Source organism: Balaenoptera borealis, assembly GCF_965194805.1.
Source record: "Balaenoptera borealis genome assembly, chromosome: 15".
NCBI lineage: Eukaryota > Metazoa > Chordata > Mammalia > Artiodactyla > Balaenopteridae > Balaenoptera > Balaenoptera borealis.
Genome location: NC_138871.1, coordinates 73,298,583 through 73,318,984, shown reverse-complemented (window position 1 = coordinate 73,318,984; position 20,402 = coordinate 73,298,583). Strand labels below are relative to the sequence as shown.

The 20,402-nt window shown below is 41.4% G+C and overlaps 1 protein-coding gene and 1 pseudogene across 9 annotated transcripts in view; both read left to right on the top strand.

Moving 5' to 3' along the window:
• Window positions 1–20,402, top strand: part of LOC309612557 (protein FAM228B) — a gene marked incomplete at its 3' end in the record, with an annotated part of 89,423 nt that overhangs the window by 28,173 nt on the left and 40,848 nt on the right. Inside the window, exon 1 of one of the 8 annotated variants that reach the window (XM_082358431.1) lies at window positions 29–142. The exons of the other annotated variants lie outside the window; for them this stretch is intronic. Of the gene's footprint in view, window positions 1–28; window positions 143–20,402 lie in introns of those variants that run through there. 8 annotated transcript variants of the gene reach the window in all.
• On the top strand, window positions 68–19,887 carry LOC309612566 (chromobox protein homolog 1 pseudogene; annotated as a pseudogene). Its single transcript, XR_014249775.1, has 3 exons — window positions 68–142; window positions 1,701–1,796; window positions 2,934–19,887. The product of XR_014249775.1 is annotated as a chromobox protein homolog 1 pseudogene (transcript).

Here is a 20,402-nt window from a genome sequence, read left to right as displayed (position 1 = left end):
CCCGCCCCCTGAGCTCCTTCCCGCGGGGCCCCTGCCGCCTCTGGACCGACCCCACGCGGAGGACACAGACTGGAACGAGGTGCAGAGAGGATGGCCGTGCGAGTTGGCTGCGGCGGAGCAGGAAGACACTGAAGAGCGTCAGGCAAGTTTCACTCCCCCGCCCGGGTCACTGGAGCCCATGAAAGTTACTTACTTGCTCCGGGTGGGCCCCTTTGCTGCTCCGGGTGACGCGGCGCGATCCTGCGCCCCCTGCGAGTCCTCGGAGCAGAATCCTGGAGCAGTGGTGCTGCCTCGGCCACCACCACAATGGACGGCTAGACTCTGGGTAGTGCAAGCGGTGGGGCTGACCCTCCCCTTCTTCCTTCTCCTCCTTAACCTTTAAAATGCAAAGCTAGTGGCGGCAAATCAGATTTTCTTTAACTTTGAGCCTCTGGAATCTAGTCTTTCTCTTGGTTTGGCGTGAAATGCTGTTACAGCCCTCACTTTGAGAAAACTTTCCTCTCTAGGCAACAAGACGCGAACTCTTGGCAGGCGATCGGTCCATTTCCCAGTCAGACCAGGCTTTTAGCCCATTGGCGCTTTAAGTCTGGCTTCCTGCCCTTCTTGTGGGCAGGTGTCCCGAGTAGGGTGGGCAAGCAGGGTGCTGCTCAGAAAAAAGAGGAGCATTAGGGACAAAGGGAAGGTAAAACAGTCCCGGGATTCTTGTCACTTCTGCGGTTCCTCCAGTCTTTCCTGGGGATGAGGGAGCGGCCTCTGGAAGACGCTGCCCAGTGAGGCAATTTAGCCTGGTTAAAAGCTGTATAAATAGGCTACATCAGGGTTTCTCAACCTTGCCGCAATTGACATTTTGGACTAAATTTTTTTGTTGTGAAAGGCTGTCCTGTGCAGCTTGGGATGTTTAGCAGCAGCCTTGGTCTCCACCCCCTAGATCAACAACACCCCTATCTAGTTGTGACAATAAAAAAGTGTATCAGCATTGCCGGATATACCCTGGGGGGCAAAACTGCTTCTAGTCAAAAACCACTGGGTTAGAAGAATACACACGTATGTGCGCCTGTATAAAAACAAGATAGGTAGCTTTTTTTTCCCCCCCGAAGTGCTTTATAATTTACCACCTCTTCTCTTATTTGATCTTCATAACACTTTACTAAAAAGGAACTGAGATGTAGCAAGATTAATTTGGTTTCAAGTGGCACATAGCTGATGAGTGTCAGAGCCAGGAATCAAACTCATATCTCCTGGTCCTTGTTCAGGGCTCTGTAGTAGAAAGAAAGGCTGCCTGGGGCAACAGTCTCTCCTATCAATTACAAAACCTCCTTTCTCTCTTTATTTACATCCCTCTGCTGAGCACACCTCTTGCAAGAAGGTTACCCAAATTACATATTTTTATAAGGCCTGTTTTCCAGAAATGCCTGTCAGCCGCTGTCCCTCCTCTTGCCATCTATGTCAAAGCCATCATTGCAAGAAAAGGGACAGAAGAAGCTGAACAGTGTATTCAGGGAGAAGGTCCATATGAGGCTTTTCTGGAAACTTTGTGGTGGGTATTTCTTGCTACTTTTGTGGGTAGGCTCTAGTGTCTCAGAGGGACCATGTCCCAGGGAAGGCAGGAAACTTCTGCTGCTGGCTCCCTGGTAATTAAAGGATAAGATCCAAACTCAGTAGTCTGGCACTTGTGGTCATATTCTCTCTCTCCTTTCTAGAGAAAACCTACTCATTCTTCAGGACCCTGCTTATGCATCTTCTCTGAGGATTCTCCAGAGGGCATTTTCTCCCCCACCCTTACCTCTTTGGTCTAGGTAAGAACCAAATTTGAAGAATAATGTCAGAGTTTCTGGACAAGGAATGGAAAACAATGGACCCTGGGAAAAAGCTTGACTTGTAGAGATTTATAGGAAGGTGACTATCTCTTAAGAGTGTAAGCCAAGTCTCTAGCTTAATGGCTGGGCCCTCGCTGTCTTTTGACAGGGAGTCAAAAGAGCAAGGCGTCTTCTTGACATTTTATATACCCCCAGCCTACAAAGGTAGAGACCACTTCCCCTTTCACCATCTGTGGACCTGTCATAGTAGTTTAGGGTGTTCCAGCAATCAGAAAATAACTCATCTAATGGGAGCCAGCTGCCAGTCAAGATCTGTTGGAATGAATTAAATATATGCCCAGCAAAAGAGAGCAACTGGCAGATTCTTAACCACTGGGCCACCAGGGAAGTCCCCCGGGTCTTTTTAAATTGTGTAAAATCTTAGAGTATGTGGAAGAATAAACTCCCCCAAATGGCCAAGAAATATATGAAAAACAATAGTAAGGAAGACATATTACCAGATGTCAGAAAATATTGTAATGATGATAAAATGACAATATAGTACTTACTTCTGAGGTGTTCCACAGAAATAAAAAACACCAATATGTAAGGACAGACAGAGAGAAATGTTTATTGCAGCATTGATCACAGTGACAAAAATCTAGAAACAAAATAGATCCCAACACTAGGAGAATGGCTGAATAAATGATGAATACTGTGCATCCATTTGAAAAATGACCAAGCGTTATAGCAGTTGTCACAGAGGGATTTACATGAGAGAAACATTGTGGTAAAATAATGACAAAACATCCGCATACACATATACATGACTACACACACACACACACACACACACACACACACACATACACACGAGTTACATGAGCATGGAAAAGATACGGAATCTTTTTATATATATCATTATCTTTTTTTTTTTTTTTTTAAATAGAGTAACAGACCAACCAAGATGAACCACACCCTTTTTTTTTTTAAAGGGAACGCTATTTATTTATTTATTTATTTTGGCTGTGTTGGGTCTTCGTTTCTGTGCGAGGGCTTTCTCTAGTTGTGGCAAGTGGGGGCCACTCTTCATCGCGGTGCGCGGGCCTCTCACTGTTGCGGCTTCTCTTGTTGCAGAGCACAAGCTCCAGACACGCAGGCTCAGTAGTTGTGGCTCACGGGCCTAGTTACTCCGCGGCATGTGGGATCTTCCCAGACCAGGGGTCGAGCCCGTGTCCCCTGCATTGGCAGGCAGATTCTCAACCACTGCGCCACCAGGGAAGCCCTACATCATTATCTTTATATGTAAGTTGTTTGGGGTTATCTGGAAGAGGGTGATGTCATGGGAGGTAAGGGACAATAAAAAAGGAAAAGAGAAAAGAAGTGTATAACTTTTAAGCACTTTATATGTAGAGCTATGTAAAAGAAATTAAATAAGCCTTTAAAATTAAGAAAAAAAATTGAGGAACGTTGAATGGTCCCACTGAACCATATTTCCCTGTAATCACAGCCTATGGGTAGTCCCCTCGCACACTGACTTTGGGTTTGACCATGTGACTTGCTTTGGCCAATGGAACAATGAAAAGTGCTTATAGGGAATTCCCCAGCGGTCGGGAACTAAGATCCTGCAAGCCGCGCAGTGCGGCCAAAAAAAAAAGGTGGGGAGGTGCTTATATGTTGAAATTGCCCTCTCTTGCTACTGGAAACTTTTTCACTGTCATGTGAAGAAGCTTCTTGAGCTACTCTACCAGAGCCTGAGACTTCATGGAGCAGAGACAAGCTGTCTGAACTGAGCTCCTCCGGACCAAATAGCCCCAGATGATTTGCCAGTTGACTGCACCTACATGAATTGACCTACCGTGAGATCAGCAAAGGAACTCCCTGATCACAGACAGCAAAGGAACTAATCACAGACCAAATTATTGACCTACAAAATTGGTTACAAGTAAAATGATTATTGTTTTTAAGCCACTAATATTTAGGGGTTGTTTGTTATGCAGCAATAGATAATGGATACAAAAAGGCTCCTCAAGAAGAGGCCTCCTCTCCTCTATTCTATCATAATACATCTCTTAATAACAACTGTAGCACTCTATTGTCTGACTTTCTTCCCGACCAGACTGTGGATCTCTAGAGTATCCTAGTCATCTCAGTATCCCCTGTGCCTATCACATAAGTGTTCAATTGAGATTTGTTGACTGAATGAATGATTTCAGATTTAACTGGGATATCGAAGAGTTTGAGCCATTGAAAGAGGCCAGGGAGGGAAGTGCCAGCATTTTAAGAAGAGAAAATCCATGGGAGAAGTGGGGACAGCTGTATCTCTGCTGTAATTACCCCCTCTTTTCTGTAGGCCAGGGAGGCGAAAAAACAGCCCCTTTTCCACCCAGCACTTTTATTTTGACCCAAGAATGATTTACTTTAGGATACCAAGAATGATTCTCAAATCTCAAGGAGTTTGTGATGTTCAGTCTGCTGAGGATGGAGTCTGGCCTCTGCAGGTCTGAGCACTATGTGGGTAAGGAACTGTTCTCAGGGTAGACCTGCTCAGAGAAGTAGGCCATTAGCATGGGCTAGAATATGTACAATATTTCCAATCTGTTTCTCCCCCTCCCTCCCTTCCTCCTTCCCACTTCCTCCCTCCATCCCATCCTTTCCTTTCTTACTTTAAATATTCATCCATTTTATTCACAGATAATAATTGAATGCCCACTGTTTGATAAACACTGTGCAAGGTGATGGGATAAAATGATGAGGTATGGGAGGTTGGGCAATGTAAGTAGAGAACACTTTTTAATAACTTAAGGAAACCTTTTTTAAAACTTTGAAATAGAAATATTCAAACATATATAACGCAAAAGAATGAAGTTGGACCCTTACCTTACAGTATATACAAAAAATTAACTCAAAATGGATCAAAGACCGAATGTAAGAGCTAAAATTATAAAACTCTTAGAAGGAAACATAAAGGAAAAGCTCATGACTTTCGATTTGGCAATGATTTCTTGGATATGAAACAAAAGCACAGGCAACAAGAGAAAAAATAGGTAAACAGGACTACATCAGTATTAAAACTTTGTGCATTAAAGAACACATCCACAGAGTAAAAAGGCAACCCATGGAATGGGAGAAAATGTCTGCAAATGATACATCTGATAAGGGGTTAACACCCAAAACATATATAGAACTCCTACATCTCAACCGCAAAAAAACCCCAAGACAACCCAATTGAAAAATGGGCAAAGTACTTGAATAGACATTTCTCCAAAGAAGATATACAAATGGCCGATAAGCACATGGGAAGATGGTCAACATCACTAATCATTAGAGAACTGAAAATCAAAACTGCAATGAGATACCACTTCACACTCATTAGGATGGCAATTATCAAAAACCAGAAAATAACAAATGTTGGCAAGGATGTGGGGAACCCCTGTGCACTGCTGGTGGGAATATAAAATGGTGCAGCTGTTATGGAAGACAGTATCACAGTTCCTCAAAATATTTAAAATAGAATTACCCTATGATCCAGCAATTCCTCCTCTGGGTATATACCCCAAATAATTGAAAGTAGGGACTCAAATAGCTATTTGTATAGCAATGTTCGTACCAGCATTATTCACAATAGCCAAAAAGTGGAAACAATCCAAGTGTCCATCAATGATGAATGAATAAACAAAATGTGTTACATACGTTCAATGGAATATTATTCAGCATTAAAAAGGAAGAGCATTTTGACACATAGTACAAGATGGTTAAACCTTTTTTTTAAGTCTCAGGGTTTTTAAAAATATTTATTTATTTATTTAGGCTGCACCGGGTCTTAGTTGCAGCACATGGGGTCTTTAGTTGCAGCATGTGGACTCTCAGTAGTGGCATGCAGACTCTTAGTTGCGGCACGCATGCGGGATCTAGTTCCCTGACCAGGGATTGAACCCGGGCCCCCTGCATTGGGAGTGTGGAGTCTTACCCACTGGATCACCAGGGAAGTCCCAACATGGTTCAACTTTGAAGACATTATGCTAAATGAAATAACCGGTCACAAAAGGACACTTATATGTCCACTTATATGAGGTACCTAGAGTTGTCAAATTCATAGAGACAGAAAGTAGAATGGTGGTTGCCAGGGGCTGGAGGAAGAGGGAAATGGGGAGTTAGTGTTCAATGGGTATAGTGTTTCAGTTTTGCAAGATGAAAAGAGTTCTGGTAATGGACGCAGGTGATGTTTGCTCAAAAATGTGAATGTACTTAATGCCACTGAACTGTACACTAAAAATGGTTAAGATGGTAAATTTTATGATATGTATTATTTACCACAATTAATAATAAATAAATAGGGAAGTGGAAAAAACATATAAAAGTATAGAGAATAATATAATGAACCTCTGTATGCCCGTCATTCAACTTCAACAGTTAACCCCTGGGCAGTCTTATTGTGTAACATCAGGAGAGACATAATGTCTGGTTGAGTCTCATTTCGTGTTGTAAGACATCCTGCATTCAGGTATTGCCAGGTGGCTCACTTCATTATGAAGTTCCCCCCATTAGGTTTTTCACCTGATCTCTCAGTAGCCATGGATGATCATTCTGTAGATCAGTTTTCTCCAGCTTTATTGTGCATAGGTATCACCTGGGGATCTTGTTAAACCATGTATTCTGATTCAATAGGTCTGAACTGGGGCATGAAACTCTGCATTTCTAACATGCTTTCAGGTGAAGCCCATGCTGATAGTCCGTGGATCACACTTCGAGTGGCAAGGGCCTAGATTATTTCATTAGGGCTTTCCTTTCTTTCATTAACTAATATTTGGTTACTGTGAGCCATAGCTTGTACCAAAAAAGAAAAAATATATAAACGGTATTTACCAAGCTTCAAAATAATGATTTGATTTCCTGGCATCTTCCAAAGATGACTTATGATTTTTTAAAAAAAATGTAACATTATAAATCATAGACGTCAGCATAGCTGAGGAGTTTCAACCCATTACAGTTATTATTCTTTTTGAGGCTCAATTTGTCTCATTTTTGGCCAGTGGGGCCTTGCTTTTTGGTATGGCAAGATGTTTCAGGCTCATCTTGTACATTTCCTGCTCAAATCTGGATTCAGTCATTTCTCAAAGGAGCCTGGTTCCTATTATTGGAAAATGGCATTTAGAGACCACAATCTGTACACAAGGGATGCCTGATTGCTATGGCTCTTGTTTCTAGTCCTTCCTAATGGACAGAGCTAGGAAATAACTATTTTTTAAAAGAAACATCAAGAGTTTCAACTGATATTTCCAATTCAAATTTAGGATTATAGGGTTTTAACGTAATTCCTTTGAGTTTATATATATATTTCCTGAAAATCATGGCTTCTAATGATCTTAGTATACTTATTTGATTTAATCTATGCTATATTCATATAATTGTTTCAGAATACAATTATTATTAATAGTAACATGATCACTGAAAACAGGTTAAAATTTCATTGCTGTTCTTTTTTTTTTTTTCTTATTTATTTTCATTTTGGATGATCTGTCCATTGGTGTAAGTGAGGTGTTAAAGTCCCCCACTATTATTGTGTTACTGTCGATTTCCTCTTTTATAGCTGTTAGCAGTTGCCTTATGTATTGAGGTGCTCCTATGTTGGGTGCATATATATTTATAATTGTTATACATTCTTCTTGGATTGATCCCTTGATCATTATGTAGTGTCCTTCCTTGTCTCTTGTAACATTCTTTATTTTAAAGTCTATTTTATCTGATATGAATATTGCTACTCCAGCTTTCTTTTGATTTCCATTGCATGGAATATCTTTTTCCATCCCCTCACTTTCAGTCTGTATGTGTCCCTAGATCTGAAGTGGGTCTCTTGTAGACAGCATATATATGGGTCTTGTTTTTGTATCCATTCAGCAAGCCTGTGTCTTTTGGTTGGAGCATTTAATCCATTCACGTTTAAGGTAATTATCGATATGTATGTTCCTATGACCATTTTCTTAATTGTTTTGGGTTTGTTTTTGTAGGTCCTTTTCTTCTCTTGTGTTTCCCCCTTAGAGAAGTTCCTTTAGCATTTGTTGTAGAGCTGGTTTGGTGGTGCTGAATTCTCTTAGCTTTTGCTTGTCTGTAAAGCTTTTGATTTCTCCATCGAATCTGAATGAGATCCTTGCTGGGTAGAGTAATCTTGGTTGTAGGTTCTTCCCTTTCATCACTTTAAGTATATCATGCCACTCCCTTCTGGCTTGTAGAGTTTCTGCTGAGAAATCAGTTGTTAACCTTATGGGAGTTCCCTTGTATGTTGTCATTTTTCCCTTGCTGCTTTCAATAATTTTTCTTGTCTTTAATTTTTGCCAATTTGATTACTGTGTGTCTCGGCGTGTTTCTTCTTGGGTTTATCCTGTATGGGATTCTCTGCGCTTCCTGGACTTGGGTGGCTATTTCCTTTCCCATGTTAGGGAAGTTTTCGACTATAATCTCTTCAAATATTTTCTCGGGTCCTTTCTCTCTCTCTTCTCCTTCTGGGACCCCTATAATTCGAATGTTGTTGCGTTTAATGTTGTCCCAGAGGTCTCTTAGGCTGTCTTCATTTCTTTTCATTCTTTTTTCTTTTTTTTTTTTTAATTTTATTTTTGGCTGTGTTGCGTCTTCGTTTCTGTGCGAGGGCTTTCTCTAGTTGCGGCGAGCAGGGGCCACTCTTCATCGTGGTGCGCGGGCCTCTCGCTATCGCGGCCTCTCTTGTTGCGGAGCACAGGCTCCAGATGCGCAAGCTCAGTAGTTGTGGCTCACGGGCCTAGTTGCTCCGTGGCATGTGGGATCCTCCCAGACCAGGGCTCGAACCCGTGTCCCCTGCGTTGGCAGGCAGATTCTCAACCACTGCGCCACCAGGGAAGCCCCTCATTCTTTTTTCTTTATTCTGCTCCACAGCAGTGAATTCCACTATTCTGTCTTCCAGGTCACTTATCCGTTCTTCTGCCTCAGTTATTCTGCTATTGATTCCTTCTAGTGTATTTTTCATTTCAGTTATTGTATTGTTCATCTCTGTTTGTTTGTTCTTTAATTCTTCTAGGTCTTTGTTAAACATTTCTTGCATCTTCTCGATCTTTGCCTCCATTCTTTTTCCGAGGTCCTGGATCATCTTCAATATCATTATTCTGAATTCTTTTTCTGGAAGGTTGCCTATCTCCACTTTATTTAGTTGTTTTTCTGGGGTTTTATCTTGTTCCTTCATCTGGTACATAGCCCTCTGCCTTTTCATCTTGTCTGTCTTTCTGTGAATGTGGTTTTTGTTCCACAGGCTGCAGGATTGTAGTTCTTCTTGCTTCTGCTGTCTGCCCTCTGGTGGATGAGGCTATCTAAGAGGCTTGTCATTGCCGTTCTTTTTGTTCCTAGGATATATCCCCAAATAAGGACATACCACTCAAATTATTGTTTTTAATTTAGCATCACTTGAAATTATTCCTTTCTGTGTGGCTAACCTATCAACTGGAAACACAGTTAAGGATATTTCTTTAATTTTGCATTTTAGAGATTCTTTTTTTTTTACATTTTTAAGTTTGTTTTGAAATTATGTAAAACATTTACATGGTATCCAAATTAAATCTTCAAAACAGGGTACATTCAGAGAAATCTAGCTTCTGTACCTGTCCCTTCCACCCTGTTTCCTCCCACTCCCTAAGGTAAACATTGGTTTACCTTAGTTTTTGTTTTATTCTTTTTTTCTTTTTTAATATTTATTTATTTATTTGGCTGCACCGGGTCCTAGTTTTGGCACTTGGGGTCCTAGTTGTGGCATGTGGGATCCTCGTTGTGGTGTGTGGACTCTTAGTTGTGGCATGTGGAATCCAGCTCCCTGACCAGGGATTGAACCCAGGCCCCCTTCATTGGGAGCGTGGAGCCCTAGCCACTGGACCACCAGGGAAGTCCCTTGTTTTATTCTTCTATTTTTAAACAATAAGCAAATATGTATAGATATGTTCACATATTTTCCTTTTCTAAGATAAAAATGTAGCATACCAAATATATTGTTCTGTATTTTGCTTTTCTCTGCTGAACAACATATTTTGGAGATTACTCTATAGCAGTTTATGTTCCTTTTTTTTTTTTTAAATTAATTAATTAATTTATTTATTTATTTTTAATTTTTGGCTGTGTTGGGTCTTCGTTTCTGTGCGAGGGCTTTCTCCAGTTGCGGCGAGCGGGGGCCACTCTTCATCGCGGTGCACGGGCCTCTCACTATCACGGCCTCTCTTGTTGCGGAGCACAGGCTCCAGACGCGCAGGCTCAGTAGTTGTGGCTCACGGGCCTAGTTGCTCCGTGGCATGTGGGATCTTCCCAGACCAGGGCTCGAACCCGTGTCCCCTGCATTGGCAGGCAGATTCTCAATCACTGCGCCACCAGGGAAGCCCCTATGTTCCTTCTTATAGCTACATCCATTGTGTGAATATACAAAAGTTTATTCAACAAGTCCCCTCCTGATGGATATTTGGATGGTGGTAGAGAGAGCTGAGATAGAGGAAATATGTTTGAATGCCCTGTGGCTGGAGGAGGAGCAGGGTGGGGGATGAGGCTGCAGAGATAGGCATGGGTCAGTCTATGCAGACCTGTTGGCCCTGTAAGCTTTTTATTATTACTCTAGAAGGAATGGAAGACTACTGAAGTGTATTAAGCAGGGCTGTGACTTGATTAAATATGCATTTGAAGAGCTCACTTTTACTGAAGCATAGTGTGTGGGTTAGAAAAGATGAGTGAGTGTAGAGAAATCTTTTAGAAAGTATTGCAGTAGCCCAGGTGAAAGGTGATGGTGGCTTGGACTAGGGGAGATGGCAGCACAACAGAGAGAAAGGGAAAAGTGAACGGTATTTAGAAAATAAAATTGACTACTTAGTGATCTTTCTGATATGGAGCTATAAAAAGGGTATCAAGCACGACCCCGAGATTTCTCACAACACCCCAAAGAGGCAGGCAGGTTATGAGGTCCAGATGGAGAAACAGATTCAGAGCTAAATGCCTTCTAGGACCTCAGAGCTAGTCAATGCAGAGCAGCTGCTTGAACTCAGGACTCCTGAGTTAGGCTGTCTCAGCAACACTCTCACCTAAAGGCTTCCATTGAAAGAGGAGGAAAAAGGGCAACAAATGGAGAGAAGGAAGGACACTGTAGAAATAGCTGGGCCTCACAGGAGAGAGAAGGAGGTATTGCTACAAAGTTGTAGGGGAGTTTATGAGGTTTCCCTTGGTGTTACACAGACTTTCTCAATCTCTGAGTGCACTAACCTCCCAAAGGGTCAGCAGAGAGTTCTGCTGCAAACCCCAGAAAACAGGTTTGATTTTCTTTTTTTTTTTAATGTATTTTATTATTTTATTTTATATGTATATTTATTTATTTATTTTATTTTTGGCTGCGTTGGGTCTTCATTGCTGCGTGTGGGCTTTCTTGTGTTGTGGCACACGGGATCAGTAGTTGTGGCTCTCAGGCTCAGTAGTTGTGGCTTGTGGGGTCTAGAGGGCAGCCTCAGTAGTTGTGGCGCATGGGCTTAGTTGCTCTGTGGCATGTGGGATCTTCCCTGACCAGGGATCGAACCCGTGTCCTCTGCATTGGCAGGCGGATTCTTAACCCCTGCACCACCAGGGAAGTCCCAAGGTTGATTTTCTTAAAACAAAACATCCCCTGCTCCAACCCCTTTTTGTCAAAATATAAATTTTGGGATTGGGTGGTAATTTTCAGATGAACTGGTTGCAGTGGCAGTATTCCACAGTCCTCTACGTCTCTGGCCTCTAAAGGGACTCCCCAAAGGTTCATGTTTTAGCAGAACAAGAAAGATCTTCTGTGTTAGGAATGAGGTGGAAGCATGTGTCCCAGAAACCCAACTGATGTGAGGGTACAGCTGCTGCTGCTTATCCTGAAAGGTAAATGGAGGTGGGGCTATAATCTCTCCCAGATGTCCTCTGAAGGGTTCTGCGCAGTTCTGCTGAGTCACCTTAACACAGCAGTTTCTGTGGTAACCAAGCCCAAGCTAGGGCAGCCCAGCAGCTCAGTGGTGACTCATGGTTCTGGAACAGCCTAAGGGCTGACCTTTCCCTAGAGAAGCCGGGGCAGTCCACCTCTGGGTACTGTGCCAGCTTCTGTCCCTGCATGACTTTCTCTGGGCTCTTCCTCCCCTCTCTCCATGGGTACTCCATCCTGAGGTTGGCAGGGCGAATCCCAGGAGCAGGGATTCAGGAAGGCTCTAGGAGAGGAAAAGGCTTGGAGTCTGCTTGGTGGAGTGGCCTGTTTGGTTACCTGCCATCTTCCTGGGCACATGGGCCCAGGGCATCCATATCGCTCAGGGCTCAAGACATTTCTTACTCCAGGCAGTGGTTTTCACACTTTTTTATTCGCAAGTAGACAAAAATCCTTTTCAAAAATTATGTGTCCCCTCTCACATTTTTAAGTTGAGATCTAAAATATTGCACCTTAAATTTAAGTAGTGCAAAAGATATGATTTCTGGTCATAAATACTGAATTTAAAACTCTTATATCAGGCTTTTAAATGTGTGAAGTGGAATTCAGATTTCAGAGCAATTTGATACTATAATCATCCACTAAAAAGTACCCAAACAAGTTCTTCTTTAAACAGTTAGAAGTTTTAAATTTTCATTTTTCTTCCAATATTTATATTTTCATTCTACATAAGAATTATATCCTGCTATATTTTATGCTTTATTGATCATTCTTATCTGCAACAAAATATAGGTAATCTGACATTAGTTTAAAATTTTATTTTCTGTGACCATAGGGCTATAAGTGTTAAATTTCTTCTGGATTTAATTATCATTACAATATTATTAGTGCACAGCTGATCAAAACAACATTATTTTAAATTATTTTTATGTTATTTAATAAGTATTATTTCAGGGGAATTTCCTGGCAGTCCAGTGGTTAGGACTCTGTGCTCTCACTGTCGAGGGCCTGGGTTCAATCCCTGGTCGGGGAACTAAAATCCCATAAGCCACATGGTGCGGCAAAAAAAAAAGTATTATTTTAAATATTAGTAATTATTGAACATAAAAAGTAAAATTTTATTGGACCGTTGGTGAAGCTGAATTTTTCCAAATAATTATTGTATCTATGGATGGATATTAATTATTGCTAGAATGAGACTGGGCTCAACGTTAATTTCTTTCTGTTTTTCATTTTTATGGACAAGCTCTGAGAAACCTAATTTGCATAAATTAGATGGGAAAGAAATTTCATTATAGGAATGTCAGCCAATTATTTGAATACCTCTGAGTTATATGATAAAAACCATATAATGATCTATCATCAAAAACTATTTTCAGTGATCTATTAGCTGGCAACTTAATTAGGTATTCCTTCAATTTTGTTGAAAGCAAAGATTTGGAAACCACTCAACCTGTAAAGGATTAGTTACCCAGTCATAAGTATCATTCCGGTTCTCAGCTTCTGGGATTATGCCAACAAAGCTTTGCAAAGATTTATCAAATGATTATTAATTATTTCTGCTACTTTTTCACTTAGAGGCACTTTATTTTTATTTATTTATTTTATAAATTTATTTTATTTATTTATTTTTGGCTGCGTTGTATCTTTGTTGCTGTGTGCGGGCTTTCTGTAGTTGCAGCGAGCGGGTCCACTCTTTGTTGCCGTGGGTGGGCTTCTCATTGCGTTGGCTTCTCTTGCTGTGGAGCACGGACTCTAGGCGTGCAGGCTTCAGTAGTTGTGGCTCACGGGCTCTAGAGCACAGGCTCAGTAGTTGTGGCGCCTGGGCTTTGTTGCTCCGCGGCATGTGGGATATTCCCAGACCAGGGCTCGAACCCGTGTCCCCTGCATTGGCAGGCAGATTCTCAACCACTGCGACACCAGGGAAGCCACGAGTCACCTTGCTTAAATTGATATACTCAGGAGGATATGGAAAGTAAAAGTGTTAATTCCAATACACTTTTGCTAAGACAAGTTTTTGGACCAAATCCTTTTACCTTATCATGTGCTTTAAATATATTTTTATTAGGGGAGGGGAGGGGTAAATTGGGAGATTGTGATTGACATATACACACTACTATATATAAAATAAATAACTAATAAGAACCTATTGTATAGCACAGGGAACTCTACTCAGTACTCTGTAATGACCTATATGGGAATAGAATCTAAAAAAGAGTGGATAACTGTATATGTATAACTGATTCACTTTGCTGTACAGCAGAAACTAACACAACATTGTAAATCACTATACTCCAATAAAAATTAATTAAAAAATAAATACATTTTTATTAATATTTTGGAGTTGTAGACTTAACCCATTTATGAAAAACATCTGTGACATTCTTATTGGCAAAGCCAGCCATCATTGTTTTAAACTAATCAGCCAAGTCAAATTACTTTGTATCAGAAAAGATTTCTCATTTTTCAAGTAATCTTTTTTTTTTTGGTGTTTTGGCCACGAGGCATGTGGGATCTTAGCTCCTCAACCAGGGATTGAACCTGCATCCCCCGAATTAGAAGGTGAAGTCTTAACCACTGGACTGCCCCGGAAGTCCCTCAAGTAATCATATTAATTCATGTCCTTATGATAACTGTCTTGCTTCTGAATTTTAGGAAACATAAAGACGGAGTCTTTCTCTCCTAGATGAATTATGATACAAAGATTTTCACTGTTCCTCAGTGATGCTCTTTTTGCAATATTCTCTTGGGACTCTTCTTCACATATGATGTATTTTTGACACTGGAGGATGGAAAAGGTCATTAAATTTAAAAATATTGAGAATTTTCCTCTCCTTTCCTTCGGCACCCTGCAGTTTTTACCCTCCAAGCCAAGCATCACAGTAAGATTGGGGCTGGATGAGAGTAGGCCTTTCTTTTGTATACTGGGAGAAAGGCGGTTGGAGATGGGAGATGGAGGAGAAGAACTGGCATTACTGCTCAATCACAGCAGATAAATTTTAGGAAAGTACATATGGAAGTTGAAGATCTGGGAAAAATGAACCCCTTAAGTCCATTCATGCCTGTATGTGCCATTTAAAGTCTTTGTGAACTACCAGGACACATTTCCCTTGTTTGGAGACTGCTGTTTCAGAAGATCACCTGCTCCCTGGTCACTTCCACAGGTACTGTGTCGCTACCATCAAAGGGTCCCTTTTGTGGGTCCCCATGAGTAGCTAAGCCCAACTGGAACTTTGTAGTGAGAACTGTAAGAAGCAACTGGACCGCCTTACATAGGAGGGTTCCAGACAATGAGGCATTTGCCTTGATGAGGTTTATGAAAAAGGCTCCCACTAGGCACCCAACAGTGCAGTGTGTGTGTGTCTGGGAAATGCTGGTGAGTAGCCAAGAGGCTTCATGATGGCCTTTAGTACTTTAGAGATCACTGTGATCCAGGGTCAGACCTTCTGCCTTGTAGGCTCAAAACCCCAGCTTGTCAGCATGTGGAGAGTAGGTGTACAGTCCACATAACTAAGTTACAACATTCAGATGTCAATGTGCTAATTTAAAAGGAGAAATCATTGGCAAGAGGTCTGACCCCAAAATCTATAGGTAGATCTACATGGAAAGCCAAATGGTGAGCGAAGATTCTGGACAAGGTGGGATGATTGAGATGAATTGAATGTTTAATACTTAATCTGAGATGAATTGAATGTTTAATACTTAATCTGGCTAAGACAGCAAGATATATCCACCTCTATACCTGGTACAACCTTGCCATTAAGATCAGAAGTGATATAATAAAATATATTTAGCCTTTGTCCCTGGTTCCTGGCAGAGAGTTCCTGAAACTCTTGGAATTTTGTGAATGATAGGAGTGTCTTGTTATTCATGCTAATGAGGGGCTGGATATCTTTAGAATGGGGGCTAGTCACTAGTCGATTAGATTAGAGGGTTGAAATTTTCAGCCTCAACCCCTGATCTCTGGGGAGGGGAGAGGGACTGGAGACTAAGTTCAATCAGGTGGCCACTGACTTAATTATTCATGCCCACTAATGAAACCACCATATAAAAACCCTGGAACAATGAGGTTTGGAGAGCTATCTAGTTGGTGAACACAATGATGTACTGAGAGAATGGTGCACCAGAGCATGGAAGCTCTGAGCCCGTTCCCCACCTCCGGTACCATGCCCTAAGTATTTCTTACATTTGACTGTTCTTGAGTTGTATCCTTTATAATAAAACTGTAATCATAAGTATGGCACTTAAGTTCTTTGAGTCATTCTAGGAAATTATCAAACCTGAAGGGAGGGTGATCAAGGGAACGCCCAAATTTGTAGCCAAGTCAGAAGTGTAGGTAATCTGAGGACCTGGGAGATGTGGCTGGCTTCTGAGGTGAAGGCAGTCTTATGGGGCTGAGCCCCTTCACCTGTAGGGTCTGCACTAACTCCAGGTAGTTAGTGTCAAAATGGGACTGAATTGTAGGACACCCAGTTGCTGTCAGAAGGTTGCTGCTAGAAAATACCAGACAACTTGAATTGTTTGCTCAAAGATCCTCCCACCTGGAATGGCCCAACCAGCCTTTGCTCCCATGACTCCTTATCTAGGCTTCCCTGGCTGACCAGCTTCCACTTTTTATGGTTACATCTCCCTTCTACACACATCAGCATGTTCAGATGTTCTAGTCTTGTGGGCCTGAGTGCTATCCTTTGCATGTCTCTGCTGTAGTCCACTCTGTTTTGATAATATAGTGTGACTTTAGCCTGAAGCATTGATAGCCCAGCCTTCTGTTTAGCTCTGGGCCTTAGCATGCCTGGACTCCTTTGGAGTTGTATCTAGAAGCCCCCAAATGTTTCCTGGCTTGTCCTGCAAACCTCATGAGTATCTCTATATCGTACAGGAGCAACTGTCCAATGTCACCATGATGTAGCACTATCTGGATTCAAATAGTAACCTGCCTCTCTGGTCTCTGACTCAGCCAGTTCAACTGACTGCATTTCCTCTCTTTCTCATTTACTGAGGCACTTGGTAAGATTGCCTCAGACCCAATCCCACAAGCATAGGAAACTGATGAGTTAACAGCTGAATTACATATAACTCCCTCCCTGCCCACCTACTCCCACAAAAAACCCTGCCTCTTATTAACCATGGTGTAAATCTTCTCTGTTAACAAAACAAAACAACAACAAAACTACAGAGAACTGTAAAGTTGCTCATACTCTGACCCTCAAACTCCACTTCCAGACCTAAGGAAATAATCAGAGACACAAAGAATTATGTAAAAGTTGTAAACTGCAGTGTTATTTATAAAGTGAAAAAGTGGATATAACATAAATAACAAAGAGGAATACTATGTGATATGCAAAGATTAAAATATTTTCTAAGCAATTTTAAATGAAATACAAGATCTTATAACATTATGCTATATGAACAGGGTGGGTTGTCAACCATCTGTGTTGATGATTTAGGTTAGGTTAAAATGTATATATTATGGTCGCCACTCCCCTGGCCGGCCCGACAAGACGCGCCAGTCGCGCGGCACCGATTCCTCTCGGGCTCGTAGGCGCTGCTCTGAGCAGCGTCACCCTTTATACCAGAAAGCTGGCAGGCACTATGGGGAAAAAACAAAACAAGAAGAAAGTGGAGGAGGTGCTAGAACACGCGGAAGAAGAATATGTGGTGGAAAAAGTTCTCGACCATCGAGTGGTAAAGGGCAAAGTGGAGTACCTCCTAAAGTGGAAGGCGTTCTCAGATGAGGACAACACATGGGAGCCAGAAGAAAACCTGGATTGCCCTGACCTCATTGCTGCGTTCCTGCAGCAATGTTTTCACAGAAAACAGCACACGAGACAGATAAATCAGAGGGAGGCAAGCGCAAAGCTGATTCTGATTCGGAAGATAAGGGGGAGGAGAGCAAACCAAAAAAGAAGAAAGAAGAGTCAGAAAAGCCACGAGGCTTTGCCGGGGCTTTGGAATCAGAGCGGATTATTGGAGCTACAGACTCCAGTGGAGAACTCATGTTCCTGATGAAATGTAAAAACTCTGATGAGGCTCACCTGGTCCCTGCCAAGGAAGCCAATGTCAAGTGCCCACAGGTTGTCATATCCTCCTATGAGGAAAGGCTGATGTGGCATTCCTACCCCTCCGAGGATGAGGACAAAAAAGATGACAAGAATTAACTCTCCTGAGTATCAGCCCCTGTCACATCTGACTGTGGGTTTCAAGTGGGGAAAGAAGGAGTTCTACTTGTCTTGACACCGTAGAGGGGGCTTGAGAAGATGTCCTTTGAAGAGCCAGTATAGTTTCTGTGCCCTAAATTCACTAAATTGCTTTAAAGCCGCTCCATGCTGTATAGTTTGCACACCCATCCCAGTGGAGGGGAAGGAGGGTCAGTGTTTCAAGGCAACTCATTCTGAACTTTGCTGAGAAAACCAAAGGGCCTTCTATGAAGGACAAAACTTGCAGAATGGGATGTGGGAGAGCAAAAGATATTGTAGATCTTCAAAGAGCATCTCCACAACCCACAGCCTTCTTCCCAGTAGTGTTAACTCTGCATTTTTACAGTGTAGCATGTATGTAGTTTTTGGCTATTTCTGGTGTATTATTTGGGGTGGGAGGGATGGGGTGGGAAAGAAGGGAGATGGGTTAGGATCAGTTTTGTTAAAATTTGGGGCCTGTTGGGGGGAAATGGTGAAACAAAGGAAAGAACAACTAATGATGATTTGGTTCTGTGTCCAGAATATTTCATCCTTTCAAAAAATGTCATTGGCAACCTACATGAGGACTGTGAGAGACTGTTTAAAAGCTGTGAATGCCTGAAACTTAGAAGTCAAGGTGTTCCCTGCCTGAGCTTAACGCTGTTCCCAAAAAGCATTAAGCTTTGGTAACTTCTTAACTTTCCAGTTAAGAAGTTACCAAAGCTGCCATTTGGGGGATGGAAACTGATTGAGAAGGAAAAGTCTTATTGGAGTGTATACACAGGCAGATCATTCTGTCTTAGAGGTGCTAATTCTTGAAATTGACAAGAAGACCCTTTCTTTTCCAGTTTTGAAGTTAAATATATCAGCTTCTCCATCCAAGCCACTGGCTGAAGTATTTGGGGAAGGGCAGAGGGTGGTATAGGAGATGGGAGAGTAGGCAAAGACAAGGGCCGGTGCTCTTAGGGTGGAAAACTCTTAGAGCCTCTGTTTTTTGAACTTTGAAACCATTGGTGGCAGGGTTTAGTCACTGACAGCACAAGTTCACTGAGTCACTTAAAGAGTTGAATAATTTCTGAAGCCCTGGTCTCAGGAGAAGATTAAATTTTTATACTGGGGCAGTGGTTCACTTTAAAACAAAACAAATTTTTTTAATCCTAAGAATTAACTAAAACCCCAAACGCTGTCTTGAATCATGAGATCCATCAGTTCTTGACATCATTTAGACCTGCATCTAGAACTCCGTTGTAAAACCTTTTTAGGCATGTGTTAGGTTTCTGTGAAAACTTTTGTTTAAATGTTAAACTTCATACCAACACTGTCAGTTTTTGTCTTAATAAAACTATAGGTTTATATTAAAAATATGTATATATTATATGCACTGAAAAAAGACTGGAATAACAAAAACTATCAACAGTTTTCATTTAATGTGAAATTATGAGTAACTTATTTTCTCAAGTGTTTTTATGAGTGTATATTACTTTTGCAATCAAAATTATAAAAGTTTCATATAAGTACTGTTTATACCACAGCACTGCTTGATGTCCTTTGAGTTACCCTGAAGAAAGTAGCCTTTTCTCCTTTGGCCCCATCCATCTTCCCAGTTTCATTTATCATTCTCTCATACATACTATTTTCCAGCCACACTGAACTTCTCACCATTCTTTTCACACAACAGGAACTTGCATATGCTATTCCTTAAACCTGGAATGCTTTTTGCTCTCTTCTATACTTACTTATTCTTCCAGATTCACTTCAAATGCATTTCAGGCTCCTGAATGCACAGTTGATCGCTTCATGCTTTACAGTTCTTTTTTTATATCTGTTACAGCATTTATCACATGGTAATGTGACTCAATTATAAATTTTCTTCACTAAATTGTAATCCTATCTGCAGTGGAGTGTATATATTATTTACTTTTGTATCAACAGTACCTAGCACACAGTAGGCTACTCAACGAATGCTAAATAAGTAAATTTTAAATGTACTTTTACCTCTAACTCAGAAAAGAATCAAGCAGCTGAATAGATAAATGAATGAATGGACTAGTGGTCAGCTTGACCACCCAGAACAAATCTGTAGTACTTGGCACCCAAGCTCAAAAAAGGAATTGTATTGGAGGTAAGCTCCTTGAAAGGATGTTATACAAAACCTGAAAATGGGAGAATTTTATAAACATTAACAAAAGACACTTTGCCTCAGATAGCATGCTTTTGGAATTCAGAAAACTGCATGATAATGTCAAGAAATGCCAGTGGCCTATGGTATTCCCTCCCTAGGGACACTTGGAGGCTGTATAAGCAGACTGGCCTGGGGTTGCTATTAGTAGAAAGAAAGATGCACCATGGCCAGGAATGATCAGGGTAGAATCCTGAATTTTCAAAATAGGTTATATATACTCTCTACCCTCATCGTTCTGATCATCACCCAGGAGGTGACCAAGAGGAGATGAACCCTTTCTGGGGAAGGTTGTATTCATTGACCACACTAAGTTGTGTGGACTAGGAGGA